This window comes from Erinaceus europaeus, chromosome 10 (genome assembly GCF_950295315.1).
Source record: "Erinaceus europaeus chromosome 10, mEriEur2.1, whole genome shotgun sequence".
Taxonomy (NCBI): domain Eukaryota; kingdom Metazoa; phylum Chordata; class Mammalia; order Eulipotyphla; family Erinaceidae; genus Erinaceus; species Erinaceus europaeus.
Window position 1 is genome coordinate 113,223,075 of NC_080171.1, and position 21,545 is coordinate 113,244,619.

The window sequence follows — 21,545 nt, forward strand, 5'->3', positions numbered from 1 at the left end:
AAAACAATTTGCTTAATTAAAAAAAAAAATCATCTTAGGGGCCAAGCAGTGGTGCACCTGGTAATGCACAAATGTTACATTGCGTGAGGACTCAGGTTCAAGCCCCTGCCCCCAGGTTCAGAGAGGCAAGTTTCACCAGAGGTGGCAATGCTCCACTGAGCTCCACGGCCTCTCAAGGCTGAGCGATAAACTTCATTACATCATTAGTACCTAGAGAAAGGAGGTCTGCAGTGGCAGGCACACGGTGTACATCTCGCAGTGAGGTTCTGCTATGTGTTGCTCAAAGCAGCCCCCTTCCTCTATATGTCAAGTATAAATGTCTTAAAAGCACACACAGACATCTTAATGGCATACATAACGGATAATCTCATAGTATGTAAACCACTCTGTATTACATCAGAACTGTTATCTCCAATTCCAGTGATTATATTAGATTCTTTGTGTACTCTGCAAATCCTGACCTTATCCCAAGGATGTAGGCATAATTCAGGGATAGCAGATAAGGCAGGCTTCTCTTAGCTTGGAGGGCACTTTGAACACTATCTGTGTTTGCCTTGATAGTCAAACATCCCTGGAGGCTGGAGACAGAACTACAGAGATAACTAAGGATTTCTGCTATGTCTGGTTCTCAGACATAGCTGTTAGTAACAGAGAAACAGGTCACATAAATAATCGGGCATTACGGATCGCTGCAATGATGCTCCAACACTGCAGGTGTCTTTCTCCCTGTCTCCTCCATTCCTATTGCTATCCCTACCAGATTAAAAAAATGGGGGGGGGGGGGAGGATTCATCTTTACCTGAATTTATTCTATAAAATGGTTAAGTTAGTAAACAAACAAGAAAACCTGAAAGAAAATAAATTTTAAATGATGGGTAGAGGGTAGATAGCATAATGGTTATGCAAACAGACTCTCATGCCTGAGGCTCCAAAGTCCCAGGTTCAATCCCCCATACAACCACAAGCCAGAGCTTTGGTAGGGGGGAAAAAAAATTAAATGATTAGACAGCAAAATCTCCTTGCAGATAATTTACACTTAGTGAAGGGTAAGAACAAGTGTATTCTCACGTATATCCACAGTGCCATTACTGTGCTAGCAAGGCAACTGATAGTGTCATCTACTATTTGACTTCCATTTAAAGTTCCTCGTTTGTCTTAAAGTGTTACAGCTTTTTCTCCTTTAAACTCTCCATTATTGTATGGGATTAGTGTCTCTTCTAATTTATAGTGCTATGTCTAGTCTACATTTTAGGCAAAGTACTGTTGACTAGAAAACTTTCTAAGTGATGTGTCATATCACATTGGGAACTGTTATGTGCAGAGGACTTATTCTATTGGTGCCAACTTACGGGATCCCTTGGTGAGAAAGCAGCACTTATAGCCAGCAGTCATCTGTTTGTGACAGTCTCTATTTCATCTAAGTATCTGTACTTTATTATGCACACATAGTATAATTTCCTATTTTATTGCAGTATGATACACAGAACACTACATTTAAAATACTAAACAACGCAAAGGTGACATTGAACTGTCTAAAGATGGCGGACAAACCTGCTACCAGCAAGTTCACAGAGCCTGAAACACGGCTATGGGACAGATTTACTTATTGACTGGGCTCCAGGAATGGACCCAAGTTTCAAGCCCCCAGGCCCATCTGCACAAGTAGCTTCGCAAGTGGCAAAGTTCTCTTTGTCCTATCAAATGAAATAAATATTTTTTTAATTTATTAAAAAGGCTCAATCTGAATAAAGCACTGCTGATTACCCAGCTTTGGGCTGTAACACATATGTCAAACTGATATCTGAATGCCTTCATTCTCAAACTCTTAGGAGTATAAACAAAATGAATAAACACAAGCCACTACACATTCAGCACCAAGTTCTAACACAGTAGCATTTAAATATGAACTAAATTTACAGAAACCATGAATGTGGGCTATGAATTAATCTTCCTAACCCTCATCTGAAACATAGCATTTGCTTCTATCTTGAAAAGTACCCAAGAACCCAGAACCTAGGACTTTCACTCAACAACTTCAGGTCTTTCCATCCCACTACAAATATTATAGATAACAAGGAGGTCTTTTAAACTCATCAAGTACTTCAGTGCTGACAGTTCCTAGGTCTGTCACACAGGACAGACAGACCATCCGTCACCAAACTGTACAAGCAGTGATGTGTCCTGGATCAGAAACCTCTGCTTTTCACAGGCATTTCTACATAGTTTGTGCTAAGATAAATCAGGACCACTATAAAAAAAATCCAGATTAGAGGATTGGGGCTTTGAGCCTATAATAAGCAGCCCAATCCTTCTGGAGACTTGACTCACCATCAGAGCAGTGAGTCTATCAACTCTGCTAAGGCAGTGAGACCACAATAACAACCCTACTCACAGAAGTTGAAGTGTGTCAACACTCCAACTGGGCTGTCACATGTCATATCTAAGAGGTGATAGCTGCAGGCTGCACAGAAAAGGACTGAGAGCTTCCTGATCCTTTCAGAAGAGCTACGAGAGTCCACTATGATCACCTGCAGAAACCAATGTTGAGACTGCCGGTCTGCCCCAGAACCACCATGGGCAGAGCTAAGCACTGCTGAGAGACAGAGAGAGAGAGATATCCAGCTAGCAGTGGACAGATAATTTATATCATGCTCCTGAAAACTGGAAAAATTAACTTCTAAAGGGCACCCCTAACAAAAATATCAGGAGTCATCATTCTTATAGGAATAGCAAATTCTAGATCAGGTCAAAAACATGAGAAGTCTGGAATACCACTTATACCAGGCACACACCAGGAAGCTACTAAACTAAAAAGAGAGGGGACTGGTTCTCTTACTCTTTTTCCTCCCTGTATATCTAATTGATTTTTGTAAATCTTGAAGCAAAGATTCCATGACAAAAATTCAAATGCAAACAATGACACACTAAATGTATGCCTGGTGGCATCAAAGAACTGAGACAGCACATCAGAGGCAGGGAAGTGATGCCACACTGGGCACTACTATCCCTGAGAGTAACTACTAGGGACTAGAGAGCAGAATCCAGTAACTCCATAGGGAAGGGAGGGAAATTCAGAGATGGTAAGAAACAAGGCTAAGAACTCTCCCCAGAGTAGGGGAGATAGCATAAGAGTTATGCAAAAAGACTTTAGTGCCTAAGGCTTCAGAGTCCTGGGTTCAACCCCCTACACTGCCATAAGTCAGAGTTGAGCGGTGCTCTGGTCCGTGTGTATATCTTCTCAAAAAAATAAATAAAACGGGGCCAGACAATGGCACACTTGGTTAAGCACATACACTACAGTGTGCAAGGACACAGGTTCAAGTCCCTGATCCCCACCTACAGGCAGAAAGCTTCATGAGTGGTGAAGCAGGGTTGCAGGTGTCTCTGTCTCTATCTCCCCCGCTCCTCTCAATTTGTCTCTATCCAAAAATAAAAAATTAGCAAATAAAATATAAACTACAACATATATTTAAAAAATAAAAACTCCATGCCAGCCTCAACTCACTTTCACCTCCCCAAATCAACTCAACTCTGTGTGTGTACATGCATGTGCAACCAGGACCTTATGCACGTCTGATTCACTACGCTCCAGGTGGCTTTGTTCACTCAGCTAGAGACGGACAGTGAGAGATAGCACAGTACTGGAGCTTATTCTGCCAACACAGCACCTTCCAAGCTGTGCCAAGTTTAAAACTCTGTGATATACTTGGCAATGTGGGCACTCTACCATGTGAGTGAGCTCTCTCTGTCCCCCCCAAATGAACCTGAGGAGTGCCCACAGATACCTTGTAGAATAAAAGCTTAAGTCCTCTCTAGATATACGATCTTATATTACAACCATGTCATTTTTAAAAATAGTCAACTATGGGACTGGGTAGTGGCACACCTGGTTGAGTGCACATGTTACAGTGTGCAAGGACCTGGGTTCGAGCCCCCAGTCCCCACCTGCAGGAGGAAAGCTTTGCGAGTGGTGAAGCAGGGCTTCAGGTATCTCTTTTTCTCCCTCTCTAACTCCCCCCTTCCTTCTTGATTTCTGGCGATCTCTAATAAATAAATAAATTTTTAAAAAATAGTCAACTACATACACATAAACAAATTTGCTCACAAACCAAAACAAAAACTATCAGAACAATACATAAGAAGCCAAAAAGAATAGACCTGTAGGTCTGCTAAGTACTAGAGTTACAATTACATATACCAGAGTAAACTGAGCAAGTAAGGGTCCAGCAGTAAGATTACATGGGAAATAAAACAGCTAGAAGTATTATACTGGGGCTAGGGAGATAGCATAATGGTTAGGCAGAGATTTTCATGCTGGAGGCTCTAAGATAACCAGGTTCAACCCCAACACCACCATAAGCCAGAGCTGGCTATTGGCGGAGTGAGTGCCCCAATCCTAGGCATGACTTCTGCCCCCAGCTGGATTCCTGGAAGCCCCGAATGCTTGTCCTAGATGCCAAAAAGGTTTTCGTTGGAGGAAAGACTGCCGGGTTATGTTTCATAGAAATGGTACCCATCTGCCACTTTTACTGGAAGTGGGGCAGTCCTCAGCCCCACGTTGGGCATGCGTGTGTCAGATGCTGGGATAGTGTGGGGGCGCCTCTTCTTGGGCTCGGAATCTCTGGGTTGGAGAGAACGCGACCGGAGGCAGCCAGGGCTGCTACTCACTCAGCCTGCTACTCACTCAGCGATGCCTGAGAGATGACCCAGGAACTGAGCTGGTGGTGGATAGGCGATTCAAATCTTTACTCATCTGAGTGCCCAAGCTCTTAAAAGTCGGAAAACAGAAGTGACAAGTCGGAAACGTAAGTGGCTTGACTATTATGCCATACATGGTGAGGAAAGGGGCGGAGAAAGGTAAAAGGGGACTGGGAAAGGTAGGAACTTCCTTAGCAACTGTTGTGAGGGGTTTAACTGGTAGGATTAATAATATCCTGCAGGCAGGGTGGGTCTTGAGGGTAGAAAAAGAATGTATCAAATGAGCGGAATGGGTGGGGAAATAGGGAGCAGACCTTAACTCATTTGTTAGAGGAGGCAAAACATTGATATGTAGATAATAAGAGAGTGGGCCATTGTATCAAGGAATGCAGGGTGAGGCAGGGGAGCTGGCTTAATGTTTTAAGGAATGCCAAGACCCTGGAGACAGAAAAATGCAAGGGCTCTAGAGACAAGGAGTAAGCTAACAGGGAGGAAGAAAACTCCCAAGCTCAACTTCAGAAAGAGAGAGTCTGACAGGAAGATTCTTTCCTCAGTTCCCCCTTTTTCAATGGGAAAAACCTTACCACGTTCAACCTGGTTCACACAGTATTCCCAGCATTGAACCTGGGTTCTCAAACACTCTAATGTGTGCGCCCTACCAGATGAGCCACCACCAACCCCCACACACCCCCAGTTTTCTATTTCATAAAAGAAAGTAACTTACTTAGATACAAGTCAACCCAGGCAAGTGTAATCAGTCAATTGAAAATAGGTGACAGGGGAACCCTTCAAGATTCAAAAAAACTACTCAGCATACAAGGGCACCATCATGCTGTTCAAGCTGTCTACTTCCTGATTTGAATACAAGGGACCCTATTTCTCATCTCCCAAAGGCAGTGGGGCCACCATTAGAGTAATAACTCCACCCATTCCTGAGACACACTAAAGTAACAGATTTCAGGGGTCCAGGAACCTTACACAATACCTGAAGAGCAGTCCCCAGGACACAAATTTCTGAAGTCACCAAATACAATGGTCAAACCAAAAAGAAACATAGCAGAAATGGACCAAGACAGAAGCTTGGGGGGGGGGGGGAAGAAGAAGAAAAAAAAAATCCCAACAAGCCAGGACCAAATAAAAAATGAGGAAAACATCCAAGCACTAATTGATATACTAAATCACCTGGAGGTGATTACACTTAGTGAAATAAGAAATGAAAAGACAACTACCAAATGGTTTCACTCATATGTTGGATCTACAGAATTAATTTACATCAACTTGCCAAAAAAAAAAAATCCAATGGAAACAGAAGCAAGAAAACTGTAAGAACTCTGATGGTTATCTTTGGAAGGTTGGAGGGTAGGGGTACTGAACTTAGGTGGTGGGTGTGGTATGAATCTACACATTGTAATCTTATAATCTTGTATCAAATAAAAAATTATTTAAAAAAGAAAAAATTTTGAGGGAAGTCAGAGGAAAATATGGAAATGGCATAAACAGTAGGTTGAAAAGGCTTAACAATTTAAATGGACTCTCAGAAGAAAAATCTTGGGAAAATAATGAAAAACTTGAAAAAGCAATGCCTGCAAACAGTGGGGGGGGGGGGAGATACTGCTAGAATTCAATTGTGTAAAAACAAAACACAAATAAGAGTGGTCCAGAAGATGGCACAGTGGATAAAGCATTGGACTCTCAAGAATGAGGTTCCAAGTTCATTTCCTGGCATCACCTGTACTAGAATGATGTCTGGTTCGTTCTCTCTCATTCTCTCTCCTCCTTTCTCATTAATAAATAAAATATCTTAAAATACAAATAAAGAGAAATACACACCTAAATCACAAAAAGTAAAACTAGGGGGGGAGTACAATAAAAAAACATAAGTCTAAAGTAAAAGAAGGGCCTAGTGGTGGCGCACCTAGTCAAGTGCACATATTACAACATGCAAGGACCCAAGCTGAAGTCTCTGGCCCCTACCTGAAAGGGAAAAGCTTCACAGGTGGTGAAGCAGGGCTGCAGATGTCTCTCTGTCTCTTTCCCTCTAAATCTCCCTCTCCCCTCTCAATTTCTATCTCTATCCAATAATAAGTAAATAAAAAGATTTTAAAAAATAAAAATAAAAGGCAAATTCCATCATGGGAATAAAAACTAAACTGAGAGTTTACTTCTTACTGACAGGCTGGAAGATGAAGACGTAATTCAATGTCTCCCAACACCTTAGAAGAAAACTGACAAGTTAATAGTTCTATACTAAATATATATATATATATATCCTTCAAAACAGATCAAGGGCACAGGTAGACAGCATAATGGTTATGCAAAGAGACTCTCATGCCTGAGACTCCAAAATCCCAAATTCAATCCCCCCCCCAAACAAACCAGTACTCTGGCAGGAAAAAAAAAAAAAAAAAAAGATCAATTTGAAACATTTTTAAACTAGCACATACTCAAAGAATTCACTACTAGCAGTCACATGGAAAGAATGTTCTTAAAAAAAAAAAAGAACAAAGAAAGTTCTTTAGCAACAGAAAAATGATCAAAGATGAAGCACTGGGATGACAGCAAGTAAAGATGAACAATGGACGTCTAAATGGTTATTGACCATGTAAACTAAAATATCAGTAACACAGCAGCAGTATATACGTGAAAGTGAGATCAATAGAGCACACGTGTCCAGGAAGAGAGGGGAAAATACCAAATTGTAGATCTTGATAAATCAAAGATGTGTGTCTTAAATAATTTCCAAGTTAACAAAGGGAAAAAAAATAGGTTAGAAAGAAGAAAAAGGGGGGCTGGGGAGACAGCATAATAGTTATGCAAAAGACTTTCACATCTTTGGCTTCGAGGTCCCAGGTTCAATCCCCAGCACCACCATAAGCCAGAGCTAAGCAGTGCTCTGGTTTTTCACTGTGTTTCTCTAGTTTAAAAAAAGAAGTCTTTTAAAAAGAAAGGAAAAAGCTCATTACTACCAGTAATCAGAAATACTGTCAGGACTTTTAAACATCCACGTAAATATTATAGGCAACATAATCATCCAAAACATACTCAAGAGAATGAAACTAAGGGTTAAAAAGAAAAAAAAGGGGGGGGAGTACTGCATATACTAACGTAAGAAAAGGTATAGCAACTCCATCAGCATGTAGCTAAGCAGGGTCAGTGCCAACTGGAGAAATGGCTCACCTGATAGAGCACTGGGCTTGCATGCCTGAGGTGCCTAGTTCAATTCCCAACACATGTATCCAGAGTGTGCTCTCACTTCTTCCTCTCCTGTCTCATATGAAGCGGATATGTAATCAATAAAACCTAAAAGATGAGGGGGCAGGGAGCTTGATCAGCAGGCTAGAGCACAAAACTCGCATGGCAAAAGACCTGGGTTTGGGGCCAGGTGGTGGCGCACCTGGTTAAGTGCACACACTACTGTGTGCAAGGACCAAGGTTCAAGCACTTGGTCCCCACCTGCTGGGGAAAATTTCGCAAGTGGTAAAACAGGGCTGCAGGTGTCTGCCTCTCCACTTTTAATGTCTGTCTTCATCCAGTAATAAAATAAATAGATTAAAAAGAAAAAAAAGACCCGGTTTGATTCAGGGCACCACTGTATGCTAAAGTTGAGCAATGCACCATTATTAAATAGTAACAATAAATCTTGGGCTTCTTTTTTTTAAAATTATTTTATTTATTTATTTTCCCTTTTGTTGCCCTTGTCTTATTATTGTTGTAGTTGTTGTTGTTGTTATTGATGTCGTTGTTGGATAGGACAGAGAGAAATGGAGAGAGATGGGGAAGACAGAGGGGGGAGAGAAAAATAGACACCTGCAGACCTGCTTCACTGCCTGTGAAGCGACTCCCCTGCAGGCTGGGGCTTGAACCGGGATCCTTTCGCTGGTCCTTGCGCTTTGCGCCACATGCGCTTAACCCACTGTGCTACCGCCCGACTCCCAAATCTTGGACTTCTAACCAAGAAAAAGGTGAACTAACAGGTCCTGCTTTCTTACTACCACAATAAAAACTGTAACACATACATCATAAACCAGTATAGAAATGAGATTGGGGGAGTCGGGCTGTAGTGCAGCGGGTTAAGCGCAGGTGGCGCAAAGCACAAGGACCGGCATAAGGATCCCGGTTCGAACCCTGGCTCCCCACCTGCAGGGGAGTCGCTTCACAGGCGGTGAAGCAGGTCTGCAGGTGTCTATCTTTCTCTCCTCCTCTCTGTCTTCCCCTCCTCTCTCCATTTCTCTCTGTCCTATCCAACAACGACAACAACAATAATAGCTACAACAATAAAACAACAAGGGCAACAAAAGGGAATAAATAAAATAAATATTTAAAATTTTTTTTAATTTTTAATAAAAAAAATTTTTTAAAAAAAAGAAATGAGATTGGAGCTGAAATAAACCAACAACAAAAGGAAAAAAAAAATCCCAGAATCCAGGCAGTAACTATAGAAACTTTCACACCAAAGGTAAAGCCATCCCCAGCTCAATTCCACAATACCCAGTCTGGTCCCCTGCCACTGTAGCTACCTATTCTGCTGGGCTCTCAGTACCTGTGCCCACCAGGCCCAGCCAGCAGCCTCCTCTGCTGCCACCTACCCACCCACTGACTTACCTCTTACCAGCAGAGCAAGACAAACAGAAGCCATAAGCAAAATGCAAGTGCAAGCATTCAAAGTAGCCAGAGAAAACTGTCTGAATGATAAACCGAGATAGCAGCAGCAGAAAGCCCGTGTGTGGGTGTGTGTGTGGGGGGGGAGGGGGTGCGCACTGGGTAGAGTGCATTACAGTGCCAAGAAGCTGGGTTCAAGCCTCATCCCCACTTGCAGGGGAAAGCTTCACAAGTAGTAAAACAGTGTTACAGGTGTCTGTATCTCCCCCTTCCCTCTCAATTTCTCTGTCTCTTATCAATGTTTTTTTAAAGGAAAAACCCAAATTCAACAGAGCTATATAAACTTCCCAATAGAATTGCCTGCTACTTATTGATACATTGGCAATTTCTCTGCTGAATTGTTTTTCCTAGTTAGTGAGATGCTATGTATATAACAAAAGGAATGACGGCCACCTGCAGTCTCTCGTGTTCCCCCTCTGGCCACAAATGTCTGAATTTAATGAGCAGTCTGGGTCAAGAGACCCCAAGGCAAAAAGCCTAAAGCTGTATACTGTGACAAATACTACAGCCCTCACAGACATGCATGACTTGCATGACTTGGACACAATGACATCTCCGGCGTGGCCAGAGGGTTCCATGACAATGCCACAGGGTTTAGTATTAACTGTCACCATCTATTTGTGTATCCCTGCAAGGATGTTGTTGATGTTTCTTGTTTCATGCTCTGATGTAAAGGAGACTTTTGACAATAAATACTCTGTTGAAGTTTTGGTTGGGGTCATACACATTTAACAGGCTCACTGCAGAGACGGGGGGGGGGGGGGGGGGGCGGGGGGGGTTGGGGTTGGGGGAGAGAAAGAAACTGACTCTCTCCATATCTTTCATTCACCAGCAAGAGTGTCTGAAGTTTTTCAACCCTGAGATACAACCAGGCTCAGGGTCCTGACTTCTAGCCCTCTGTATCTAGTATTATATTCCTATAGTCCTAAGCATGCTCTCTGAAATTATAAAAGACATATATGGAGAGGCTAAGGAGAGAGCATAATGATTATGCAAAAAGACTTTCATGCTTAAGGCTCTGAGGTCCCAGGTTCAATCCCCAGAATCACCATAAGCCAAAGCTGTGCAGTGCTCTGGAGAAACACTGCACAAATTCCAAGAAATGACAACAGAGATTATAGAAAAGTCCACAACAGGAACGAAGAGTGGAATGACTGAACTAAAACTCAAAGCACAGGGGAATACCTACAGGAACACACACATCAGAGACCAGAGAGAAGGGAAATATGGTAGAGGGAGTCACCCCAAAACACACACACAAACACACACACAGCAAATGAAGGTAATACCAGTCACAGGACAACACCAAGAAGAACAATCACATCACAGGAGTACAAAAAGGAGAAGAGCTAGTGAAAGGGATAGAACTCATTTCTGAAGAACACTAGCTGAGAATTTCCCCAAATTAGACTCCCTTCACTTCCTTTCCCCCTCCAGAGAGCTCAGACTTAAAAATGAATTCAAACTTAAAATCACCAGTGCAGGGAGTTGGGCGGTAGTGCAGCGGGTTAAGCGCATGTGGCGCAAAGCCTAAGGACCGGCGTAAGGATCCCAGTTCGAGCCCCGGCTCCCCACCTGTAGGAGAGTAGCTTCACAGGTGGTGAAGCAGGTCTGCAGGTGTCTATCTTTCTCTCCCCATCTCTGTCTTCCCCTCCTCTCTCCATTTCTCTCTGTCCTGTCCAACAATGACATCAATAACAACAACGATAATAACTAAAACAACAATGGCAACAAAAGGGAAATAAACAAATAAATATTTTTAAAAAATCACCAGTGCAGAGAACAATTAAAATGGCAAAGTTCAAAGACAAAGAGGACCCTTAAGGCTGCTAGAGAAAAGTTAAGAGTTAATCTAGAAGGGAAATCCCTTAAGACTGACAATTGCTTTAACAGAAACTCAAGGCTCAAATGGACTAGCAGGATATATTCAAAGTTTTGAGTGCAAAAGACTACCACCCAAGAATACTTTATCCTTCGAGGCTATTAAGTTTGAAGGATGAAGAGGTTTTCAGATAAGCAACAGCTAGCTAAAGTAATTCATTACTGCTAAATCAGATCTCTAAGAAATACTAAGAGGACTTAACACTAAACAAAAATAAAGGCTCACCTTCCCCACAGGGGGGTTAAACCAGAAAAACAAGCAAAACTCAGGATGATTATGTGAACTCACAATGGAGAACTGAGGCTAACAAATGGGGGTAGGAGAGGCAGTGGTTTGCTTAGGTAAAGACCTTAGTGGAGGGTTATTGATGCTTTGGTGGGGGTGGGGGTGGAGGTGGAGGTGGAGGATATATTCTGAGGAAGTGAGTAAGTGTACTTATAAACACTTATGGGGGGGGTAGAGAGCATAATGGTGATACAAATAGACTTATGCCTGGGCTCCCAAGTCCCAGGTTCAACCCCCCCCACCACCACTGTAAGGCAGAGCTAAGCAGTCCATTTATAGGCTTTTAAACCAATGTCACCTCAAAAACAAAGACTATCAAATAATAAGTATTGGATAGAATCAAGGCTATGAAATGACTTTCAAATATTAAGAAAATAAATCTTAAAAACATTTTTTTAAAGAAGTTTAGAGGGTCTGGGTGGTGCCACACCTGCTTAAGCACACACACTACAGTGCAGGACACCCTGGTTCAAGCCCTGGGTCCCCACCTGCAGGGGCAAACTTCATAAGTGATGGGACAGTGCTGCAAATGTCTCTTTCCCTATCTCCCCCTCTCCTCTTAATTTGTTTCTATCAAAAAAAAAAAAAAGTTTTAAAGTAAATAATTTCACATCAGGTGGAAGTTAAAAGAAGTAATAAGTTTGGGCCAAGCAAATAGCTCAGCCTATTAAGAGTATGTATGCCAAGACCTCAGAGGTCACAGAATCAATTCTCAACACCACCTTATGCCAAAGCTGAGCAAAGCTGACAGTGCTCCAATCTCTCTCCTCTCAATCTCTATCCATAACTAAATCTAAAAAGAAAAAAAAGTTAAATAAACTTTACTAATAATTTTGTCAAAAAAATTTAAAAGTTATCTTACAGTAATTTTTTTTGCCTCCAGGGTTATCGCCGGGGCTCAGTGCCTGCACTATAAATCCACTGCTCCTGTGGCCTTTTTTTTTTCTTCCCCCAAATAGGACACAGAGAAATTGAGAGAGAAAAGAGAGAGAAACAGACACCTACAAACCTGCTTCACTGCTTGTGAAGCAACCTCCCTGCAGGTGGGGAGCCAGGGGACGACCCTTAAGCCAGCCATGATCCTTGAGCTTCGTACTATGTGCACTTAACCTGGTGTACTACCGCCTGGCTCCCGGTAAATTATTTTAAAGCCACAAGTAAGGATCAAGCAATGGCGATCAGGTCCCCAGGCCCCATTTGTAGAGAGAAAAAAAGCTTCACAAACAGTGCTGCAAGTGTCTCTGTCTCTCTCCCTATCCAGCCCTTCCGTCTCAATTTCCGTCTCTATCCTATAAATTATTTTTTTAAAAAGGAGCTGGGTGGTGGCACACATTACAATGCATAAGGATCTGGGTTCAAGCCCCCAGTCCCTATCTGCAGGGGGAAAGCTTTGCAAGTGGTGAAGCAGCGCTGCAGTCTTTCTCCCTACCTCCCCCCCTTCCGTCTCAATTTCTGTCTCTATCAAATAAACAAATAATTGAAAAATAAAAAGTCTTAAAAAGAGTTCTTCCCAAACACATAGAATACTTGCAGTAACTGATCACAAGGCCATAAATCTAGCTTTAAAAAAATATGTATGAGCTTTTTGGTCCACTAGGGAAAGATAGAAACAGGCTGGGGTATGGATCAACCTGTCAACGCCCATGCTCAGCAGGGAAGCAGCTACAGAAGCCAGAACTCCTGCCTTCTGCTCCCCATAAACAACCTTGATCCAGACTCCCAGCAGGGGAGAAATGTGGTGGATTGCAATGGGGAGACTGAAGATTCAGAACTCTGGTGGTGGGAATGGTGTGGATTCAAACTCCTGTTGACATGTAATTCTGTAACATAAAAATATTAAAAAAGAAAGAAAGGGAGGGAGGGAGGGAGGAAAGAAAGGAAGAAAGAGAGAAAGAAAGGAAGGAAAATCTGTATAAGCTTTTAATGACATAATGTTGTGACCGCAATGGAGTTAAGATGGAAATTAGTTTGGGAGAATGGGGGGGAAGGCAGAGTGGAGGTTTTGCTTTTTGAGGTTTATCTTCCCCCCCCCTTTCCTTTCCTTTTAAAAAATGTATTTTTGGATAGAAAGGGGAGACAGCCAAGGAGGAAGGGAGGAGGGGAGACACTGGCAGCACTGTCACCACTTATAAAGCTTCCCCTTCCAGGTGGAAGATGGGGGCTTGCATCTGGGCCCTTGCTCACTATAATTAATGTGTGCGCTTTACCAGGTGTGCCGCCACCACCCCCACCACCCCACCCTCAGAGTGGATGGAGGTTTCTTAGAGTAGTAAGACTATTCTGTATAGTGGTGGATAGGTACTATTATGTCAAAAAGCACTCACTGCTCCATTTGCTGTAAACCTAGAACTGCTCTTAAGAATAGTCACACCAGGGTAGGGTCATACACACCCAGTGGAGCACATGTAAGCCTGGGCTTACAAGTGGTGAAGCGGGGCTGGAGGTGTGCGCCTCTCTCTCACTCCCTCTCCCCTCTCAATGTCTCTGTCCTACCAAGAGGGAAGGGGGGGTGGCTGCTGGGAGCAGTGGGTTTGTGGTGCAGGCACTCAGCCCCAGCAATAACCCTGGTGGCATAAAATTAAATTTACTGTACTGATTCATTTTATTTTGTTTTTAAATATATTTTATCTATTTCATAGAGATAGAACAACTGAGAAGAAAGTGAGGGGCAAGACACACACACACACCTCTCTGCAACACTGCTTCACCATTTGTGAAGTTTTTTTCCAGTATGTGAGGGCTAGGGGCTTGAACCCAGGTCCCTCCTTGGGCATAGCAGTATGTGTGCTCTACCAAGTGCACCACCACCTAGCGCCATTTTATTTATTTACTTTTTAAACCAGACCACTGCTCAGTTCTAGCTTATGGTGGTGCTGGAGACTGAACCTGGGACCTTTGATGCCTTGAGCATATAAAAGTGTTTTTTGTTTTGTTTTTGCATACCACTATGTTAACTCCTCAATCCTGTATACTGATTCACTTTTTTAAATTAGCAATACTTTTATTAATAAAAAAAGACACACAAATATGCACCAATTTGCTTTATAAAAAGCCAGGGATACCAAACAGACTTATACAACAAAAGCAGCACCCAAAAGAATGATTTTCTCTTTGCTAGTGTACCTAGATGAGTAATATCATAGCTAATATTATAAATATCAAAGAAACTATTAGAAAAGAAAGGGAAATACTATCACTTTAAATCCAAAACACTGACAAACCAGGATGAGCTAAAAGCCACTATGACGCTCAGAAAAATAATATTTCTGTATTCTTTCCACTTCGTGGCTGTTGATTCCTTAATCAAACAATAATATCTATTTAAAAATAAGCAAATAAACATAAAACCATGCCATTTCCAAAACCAGTTAGCTCACCTGGGTACCCACCACTGATCTACTACATTCACTTAGTACAAGAATTAGGGAAGTGGCCCCTTGGGGCAGTGAGAAGACTGTCTGGAGTGAACGATCTGACTTAGTGGCTGGCCCAAGTCAGACAGAGACCTCCATGTCTATGTAGGAACAATGCAATGTGTGGACAGGGGTGTTCTCCTCTGTTCACATGGCTGGTTCCCTTGATTCACTCTTTCATAAAAAGAAATACTTCCAAAATGGGGTGGGGTGTACCATACTCCATACTGTCGGTACTTTATCAAATAAGTGTGTATGTAAACTCTAAATCCTTTGTTGTCATTATGAGATAGATGTTTACAGCGTCCTCACCAATACTTCCCTCTCTAGAAACTACATTCTTTGTTCATCCAAAAGAAGCAATCTCTCATTTTATCATCAGGGCGAGGCGGTGGTGCACCTGGTGAAACGTTCACATTAAAGTGCACAAAGTTCAAGTCCCTGGTCCCCACCTGCAGGGGGAAAGCTTCACGAGTGGTGAGGCAGGGCTGCAGCTCTTTCCCGCTCTATCTCCTCCTCCCCTTTCAATTTCTTTTTTTTTTCCCCTTTCAATTTCTGTCTGTCTCTGTCCAATAATAAATAAGAAAATTTTTTAAAGTTTTATCATGATCAACCCAGGAGGTGGCACAGAAGCTAAAACTTTGGACCTAAGAGAAAGAGGTGCTAAGTTTGATCCCTGTCCTAGCATGTACCAGAGTGATGCTCTGGTTGTGTTCTCTCTTCCTCTCACTAATAATTCTTTTTAAAGTTTTATCATGAGATTACAGCACTTCAGTCACATCTTCAAGTCCCACTTTTAAGTCTAGTTTTGCTATTCCCAGCTCTGCAGCTAGTTCCTCTACTGAAGTGCTGAATCCCTCCAAGTCACCCATGACTCAGAATCAACTTCTAAAGTCCTGCTACCTTTGACCTCTGCCATTAATCAAGAGCATTCCTAATGGCAGAATGGTGAATCCTTTCCAAAAGGGTTTGATTTACTATGGTAGGCCCATCAGGAGTTGCTACCCATGGCAAACTTTAATGACCTCTGAATGTAGCAATGATTCCCAATCCACCGGGTGCAGAGTGGGTGCTGTACTAGCAGTCAGGAAGCTTGTACACTGCCATCAGAATTCTTTGGTGACAAGATGCACTATTAGTGAGCAGCAGTAGTGTTTTGAAAAGAAATCTTTTTCCTAAGCAGCAGAACTTAAGATATCTTTATAACCACTAAGCCGTTCTGTAAACAGATGTGCTGTCATCTGTTGTTCTACAGGCCAAGCTGATTTAGAACCATTCTTATGATTTTCAGAATGGTAAACGGAGGTATTGGCTTCTACTTAAAATCACCATCTGTATTCACAAGTCAAAGTTCAGTCAGGAATTGATTCTCTAACTTTTAAGTCCAAAATGGCATCTTCCTCCAATAGAAGACTCACCTGCACTGAAAACTCTGTTTAGTGGGCTGGGGAGACAGCATAATGGTTATGCAAACACTCACCTGCCTAAGGCTCTGAGGTCCCAGGTTCAACCCCAAGCACCACCATACGCCAAGGCTCTGATCTATGTACCTCTCTCTCATGAAAGTGAAATACATACGGATAGAGGAAGAACAGGAGGATGAGGAAGAAAAAATGCAAAGAAAAACTATTTTATATGGCCACCTTCATCAACTATCTTAATAAGACTTGGTAAGGCTTTAAAAAGACTTGCTTTTCCAACTATGACACCATCTCCCCAGATAATAACCTGGGTCCACCAGCATATCAGATGTCAGGTTAGGGTGGGGGTAGACAGCATAACGGTTATGCAAAGAGACTCTCACACCTGTGGCTCCAAAGTCCCAGATTTTATCCCCCACACCACCATAAACCAGAGCTGAATAGTGCTCTGGTAAAAAAATAAATAAATAAAAACATAAATAATAAAATAAGATGTCAGGCTCAGGCAAAAAAAAAAAAAAATAGTAAAGTCATGAGCCCATTGGAATATACCTAAAATAGAGCCACCAGCTTTTTCTAAAACAGAGACCCCAAATCTTCATCTGCAATATTCTTGCCTTTAGGTTCCTGGTTAGTCAACGATTTTGTTCTGCTTTATATCTTAATGCTTTTTCAGTCACCAGGTTCCAGAAGATACCATGATGCCAACCTGACTTCCTTGGGCAGGCGACCCCACCAATGTGTCCTGGAGCCCTGCCTCCCCAGATCCCTGCCCCACTGGGTAAGAGACAGGCTGAGAGTATGGATCGACCTGCCAACTCCCTTGTTCAGCAGGGAAGCAATTACAGAAGCCAGACCTTCCACCTTCTGCACCCCACAATGATCCTGGGTCCATACTCCCAGAGGATAAAGAATACGAAAGCTATCAAGGGAGGGGACTGGATACAGAGCTCGAGCTCTGGTGGTGGGAACTGTGTGGAAATGTGCCCCTCTTATCCTATAGTTTTGTCAATATTTCCATTTTATAAATAAATTTTTTTAAAAAGACACCTCATCTCTAAGAGAAAAAAGAAGACGCCGACTTGCTGCAGACTACATAAACACTAGCTGCTTCAGTCTGTACGCAGATCTTACAGGGATATACAACCCTTTCGAGCTTCAAACTTTTGTTCTCTGGCATCCTCGCCTGTCTCGGCCTTTTAAGACATTTTAAGACTCTATTCACTAATAAGAGAAAAGGGAGGAACAACGATAGGGAATCAAGACACATGCAATGCTGGGGGCTGAGCCCCGAGCTCTTGCTTGACAGCCTAACACTATCTACTGTACTGCCAAGCTTTAGATCTGAATGGAATTAGGACCTTGCCCTGAACTAGGTTCAGGCTTAAGAGAATGTAGTGGGTAACTGGAGCTTCTATCCAGACCATTGAAACTGTTCCACATCAATAAAAAAAATATAAAAAATAAAAAAAAAAAAGATGATTCCTTGCCTTTGATGTGTTTACTGGACTAACAATTCTTACTTCCTTCAAAAACTCTTCCTTTGAATGTACAACTAGATCAAGAGATGCAAAAAGTCTACCTTTGGGCCTATTTGCAGTCAACATACTTTCCTTGCTAAACTTATTAACTTCTAGCTTTTGGTTTCAAGTGAGAGATACACAACTTTCCCATTAACACTCAGAGGCCTTAATCATAAGCTTACTTGGCCTCCTTTCAATGCTGTATCAGAGAAGTGGAAGGAGAAACAGAACAAGCAGACCACTGAACAGTCAGAGCAAAGGCATCATCTACAAGGTTCACCATCTAACTTGCACTGATGCAGTTCAATAGCAATATGAAAAACTCACTGCTCACAGATCACCGTAGCAGAGGGACTAACAAGAACTGCCAAAATGTGACGGTCACACAAAGTGAGTGCTTGGCCCCTACAGGGTAGTGCGGCGCCCAATGGAATGCACAGCCCCTAGTCCTCACCTACAAGGGCAAAACTTCACAAGTGGAGAAGTGCTGCAGGCACCTCTCTTTCCCTGGCTCTTATCCTCTATCACAGAAAGGGGGCAAATGGCTGAAGGTTCAGTGCAAGTCAAGCCTCCACTACACTGAAAGAAAAAAAGACACTAGAGTGTCTTTTTCTGTCTCTCTATCTAGGGAAAAAAAGAAAAAATGGTCACACTACACTTGCCCAATGCAGGATTGCCACAAATTTCAATTTGGGAGAAAAAAAAGAAATCTATGGGGGTTGGGCGGTAGCGCAGCAGGTTAAGCGCAGGTGGTGCAAAGTGCAAGGACCGGCACAAGGATCCGGGTTCGAGCCCCCGGCTCCCCACCTGCAGTCGAGTCGCTTCACAAGCGGTGAAGCAGGTCTGCAGGCGTCTGTCTTTCTCTCCCCATCTTCCCCTCCTCTTTCCATTTCTCTCTGTATTATCCAGCACCAACTACAACAATAAAACAAGAACAAAAGGAAATAAGTAATAAATATTAAACAAAGAAATATATATACATATACACACATACACAAACAGATATAGATATCTGGGGGATGCAATAAAATGAGGTGTGCTTATAAAATTATTTTGTCGCTTATCTGTCAGGATAAGTTAATATATTCGGGTTACCAACATCCCTAGGAAATCTTAAACTGCATAAAATAAAAACAATCCCACTCTCAAACCTACTCCCCAACTCTCTGCTACACTCACTTCCCATCATGAGCTGAACTCCATGAAGCTCCATCTGGAAATATGACACCACTTGCAAGAGGAAGGAAATGGAACAAATTTAACCACTGCTATGAAAGTCTGTGTGGTGTCCCTCAAGTGTTGGGTACTGAGTTCAATCACCACTATCTCCCCTGCCAGAGTGATGCTCTGGTTCACTGCCACATTTTCCTCATAACTAAGTCTTAAGAAGAAGAAAAGCATGAGGGGCTGGGTGGTGGCACACCTGGTTGGGCACAAATATTACAGTGTGCAAGGACCCAGGTTTGAGCCCCCAGTCCCCACCTGCAGGGGGAAAGCTTTCCAAGTGGAGAAGCAGGGCTGCACGTGTCTCTCTCCCTGTTACCCCCTTCCCTCTCAATTTCTGGCTGTCTCTATCTAATAAATAAAGATTTAAAAAATTAATAAACTTATTTCAATAAAAGACAAGCATGTATTCCTATAACATGCTCTAGGACTCTCAATAAATAAAACAATAAAATTCCCTTTGGGTGGGAAAGACAGCACAGCAGTTATGCAACAGACTTTCATGCCAGAGGCTCTGAGATCCCAGGTCTGCCCACCAGCACCCCCACAAGCCAGGGCTAAGTGGTACTCCAGGAACATAATCTGTTTCACCTATCATCCCCAATACTGCACGAGTATTTCTATCTTTCACCAGCTTACATGCCACTGCTATTGTGAACGCTGTACAGATTGTGTATTTGTGCGACTGCTACAATATGCAGGTAGGTCTAGCTGTGGAACAGCTTGGTCTGAGAGTGTGTATATCAAATCGCTTACCTCTAGTGAAGTCACCTTCCAAAATGATCAACCTAATTATTGCCAGACCAGCAGTGTAAGTTATTTATTTAGAGTTTATGCATTTTAGAGTCAGTCAAATAGCTCACCTGGAGAGTGTGTTGCTTTGCCATGTGCACAAGCCACACTGAAGGAAGGGCCATGGTCTCTCTCTCTCTCAGCCTCACTGCCTCCCTCAATCATAAATAAGTAAGCAATCAAATAAATGGGGCCAGATGGCGATGCATCTAGTTGAGCACACAAATTACAATGCACAAGGATCCAGGTTCAAGCCCCCAGTCCCTACCTGCTGGGGAAAGGCTTTGCGAGTGGTGAAGCACTGCAGTGGAGTCTCTCTGTCTCTATCACCCCTTTCCCTCTTGATTTCTGGCTGTCTCTATCCAATAAATAAGATAATAAAAGAAGAAGATAAAGCATTTTAGTTAACCCATTTTAGTTAACTTTACAGACTAATATTTTAAAAGTTGTAGAGAATGGGCTGGAAGGTGGCACAATGGATAACGTGCTGGATTCTCAGGCATGGGGTCCCAAATTCAATCCCAGCATTCTATGCATCAGAATGATGCTCCGATTCTCTCACCTTCATTAATCAGTAAACAAATATCTTTTAAAGTTATGAAGAGTAATTATTAATATAAAATATGACTACTTTTACCTATTACTGATTCATTTTAAAGGAAAAACTATAAATACCAGAGCAAATCAAAAACATTACTAGTAGTCGTAACCACAAGTTAAATCTGAATAAAGATCACTGAGGGACCGGATGTTGGGGTACCTGGCACAGCATACACATTACCATGTACCTGAGACCAGGTTCAAGTACTAGGTCGACACCTGCAGGGAGAAACCACAAATGGCAGAGTAGTGTTGCAAGTGTTTCTCTTCTGCCTCTCCTTCTATATATTTTGTCTCTTACTCTCTTTTAAAAAGGAGGGAACACAAAGGGGGTGAGGAGGAGTTCCACTAGGAATAGCAGTGACGTTATGCAAGAACCCAGCAACACCCTAGTGACAAGGAAATTTCTGAAACACAGGTAATTCCGAGTTGCAGCTCGAGTCCTCTGACCAACACAGCAGCTGGGGTTCAGTGCAGTGCGGCAGTGCCCCACAACACTGGCTCATAGAGAGGTGAGCACGTGCTGACAGGATGCTGCCGGTACACTCTACAAGGTTCTCAGGGAATAAACCCTGCCTTCCTTCGGGACAGAATGCAGCTACCACTCAGAGCTCTCTGAGTCTCTGAGACCTCCCAAGGCAGCTGTGCCATCCTGGCAAATGCCAACTACTGGTCTGTCTCAAGTCACCACCCAGCGTTCTGCTCTCTGGCGCCTGTATCAGTAAGCTCAGTCTGATACAACTTTATGTTCGTCCTACCACCATCCCACAGCCTTAAATAGTCCTCTTCCCCCACAGATACTCCCCAATTCCTCTCTGCACTCAGAAACTGCTTGACTGTTTAATGCTTTGCTGTGCTCTACAGACCATGCATTAGTTTAACAATCTTAAGTTCTGTAGCAACCCTGCATGAGCTACTCTACTGGCACCAATTTCCCAACAGTGTGCTTGCTCACTTAATAAGTGTCCCACTTAATTAAGGCATGTATGCTTACACAATGTTATTGCACACTCAGCAGACTCCAAGCACACTCTTTATATGCACCGGG

At 42.7% G+C, this 21,545-nt stretch overlaps 1 protein-coding gene and 1 non-coding gene across 4 annotated transcripts in view; both read right to left on the minus strand.

Moving 5' to 3' along the window:
* The window catches only part of SPIN1 (spindlin 1), a 57,239-nt gene that overhangs the window by 25,123 nt on the left and 10,571 nt on the right, over positions 1 to 21,545 (minus strand). The window lies entirely within an intron of this gene.
* On the minus strand, positions 14,978 to 15,103 carry LOC132541135 (small Cajal body-specific RNA 3). The gene has a single exon (XR_009552308.1). It is a non-coding gene; the product is annotated as a small Cajal body-specific RNA 3 (non-coding RNA).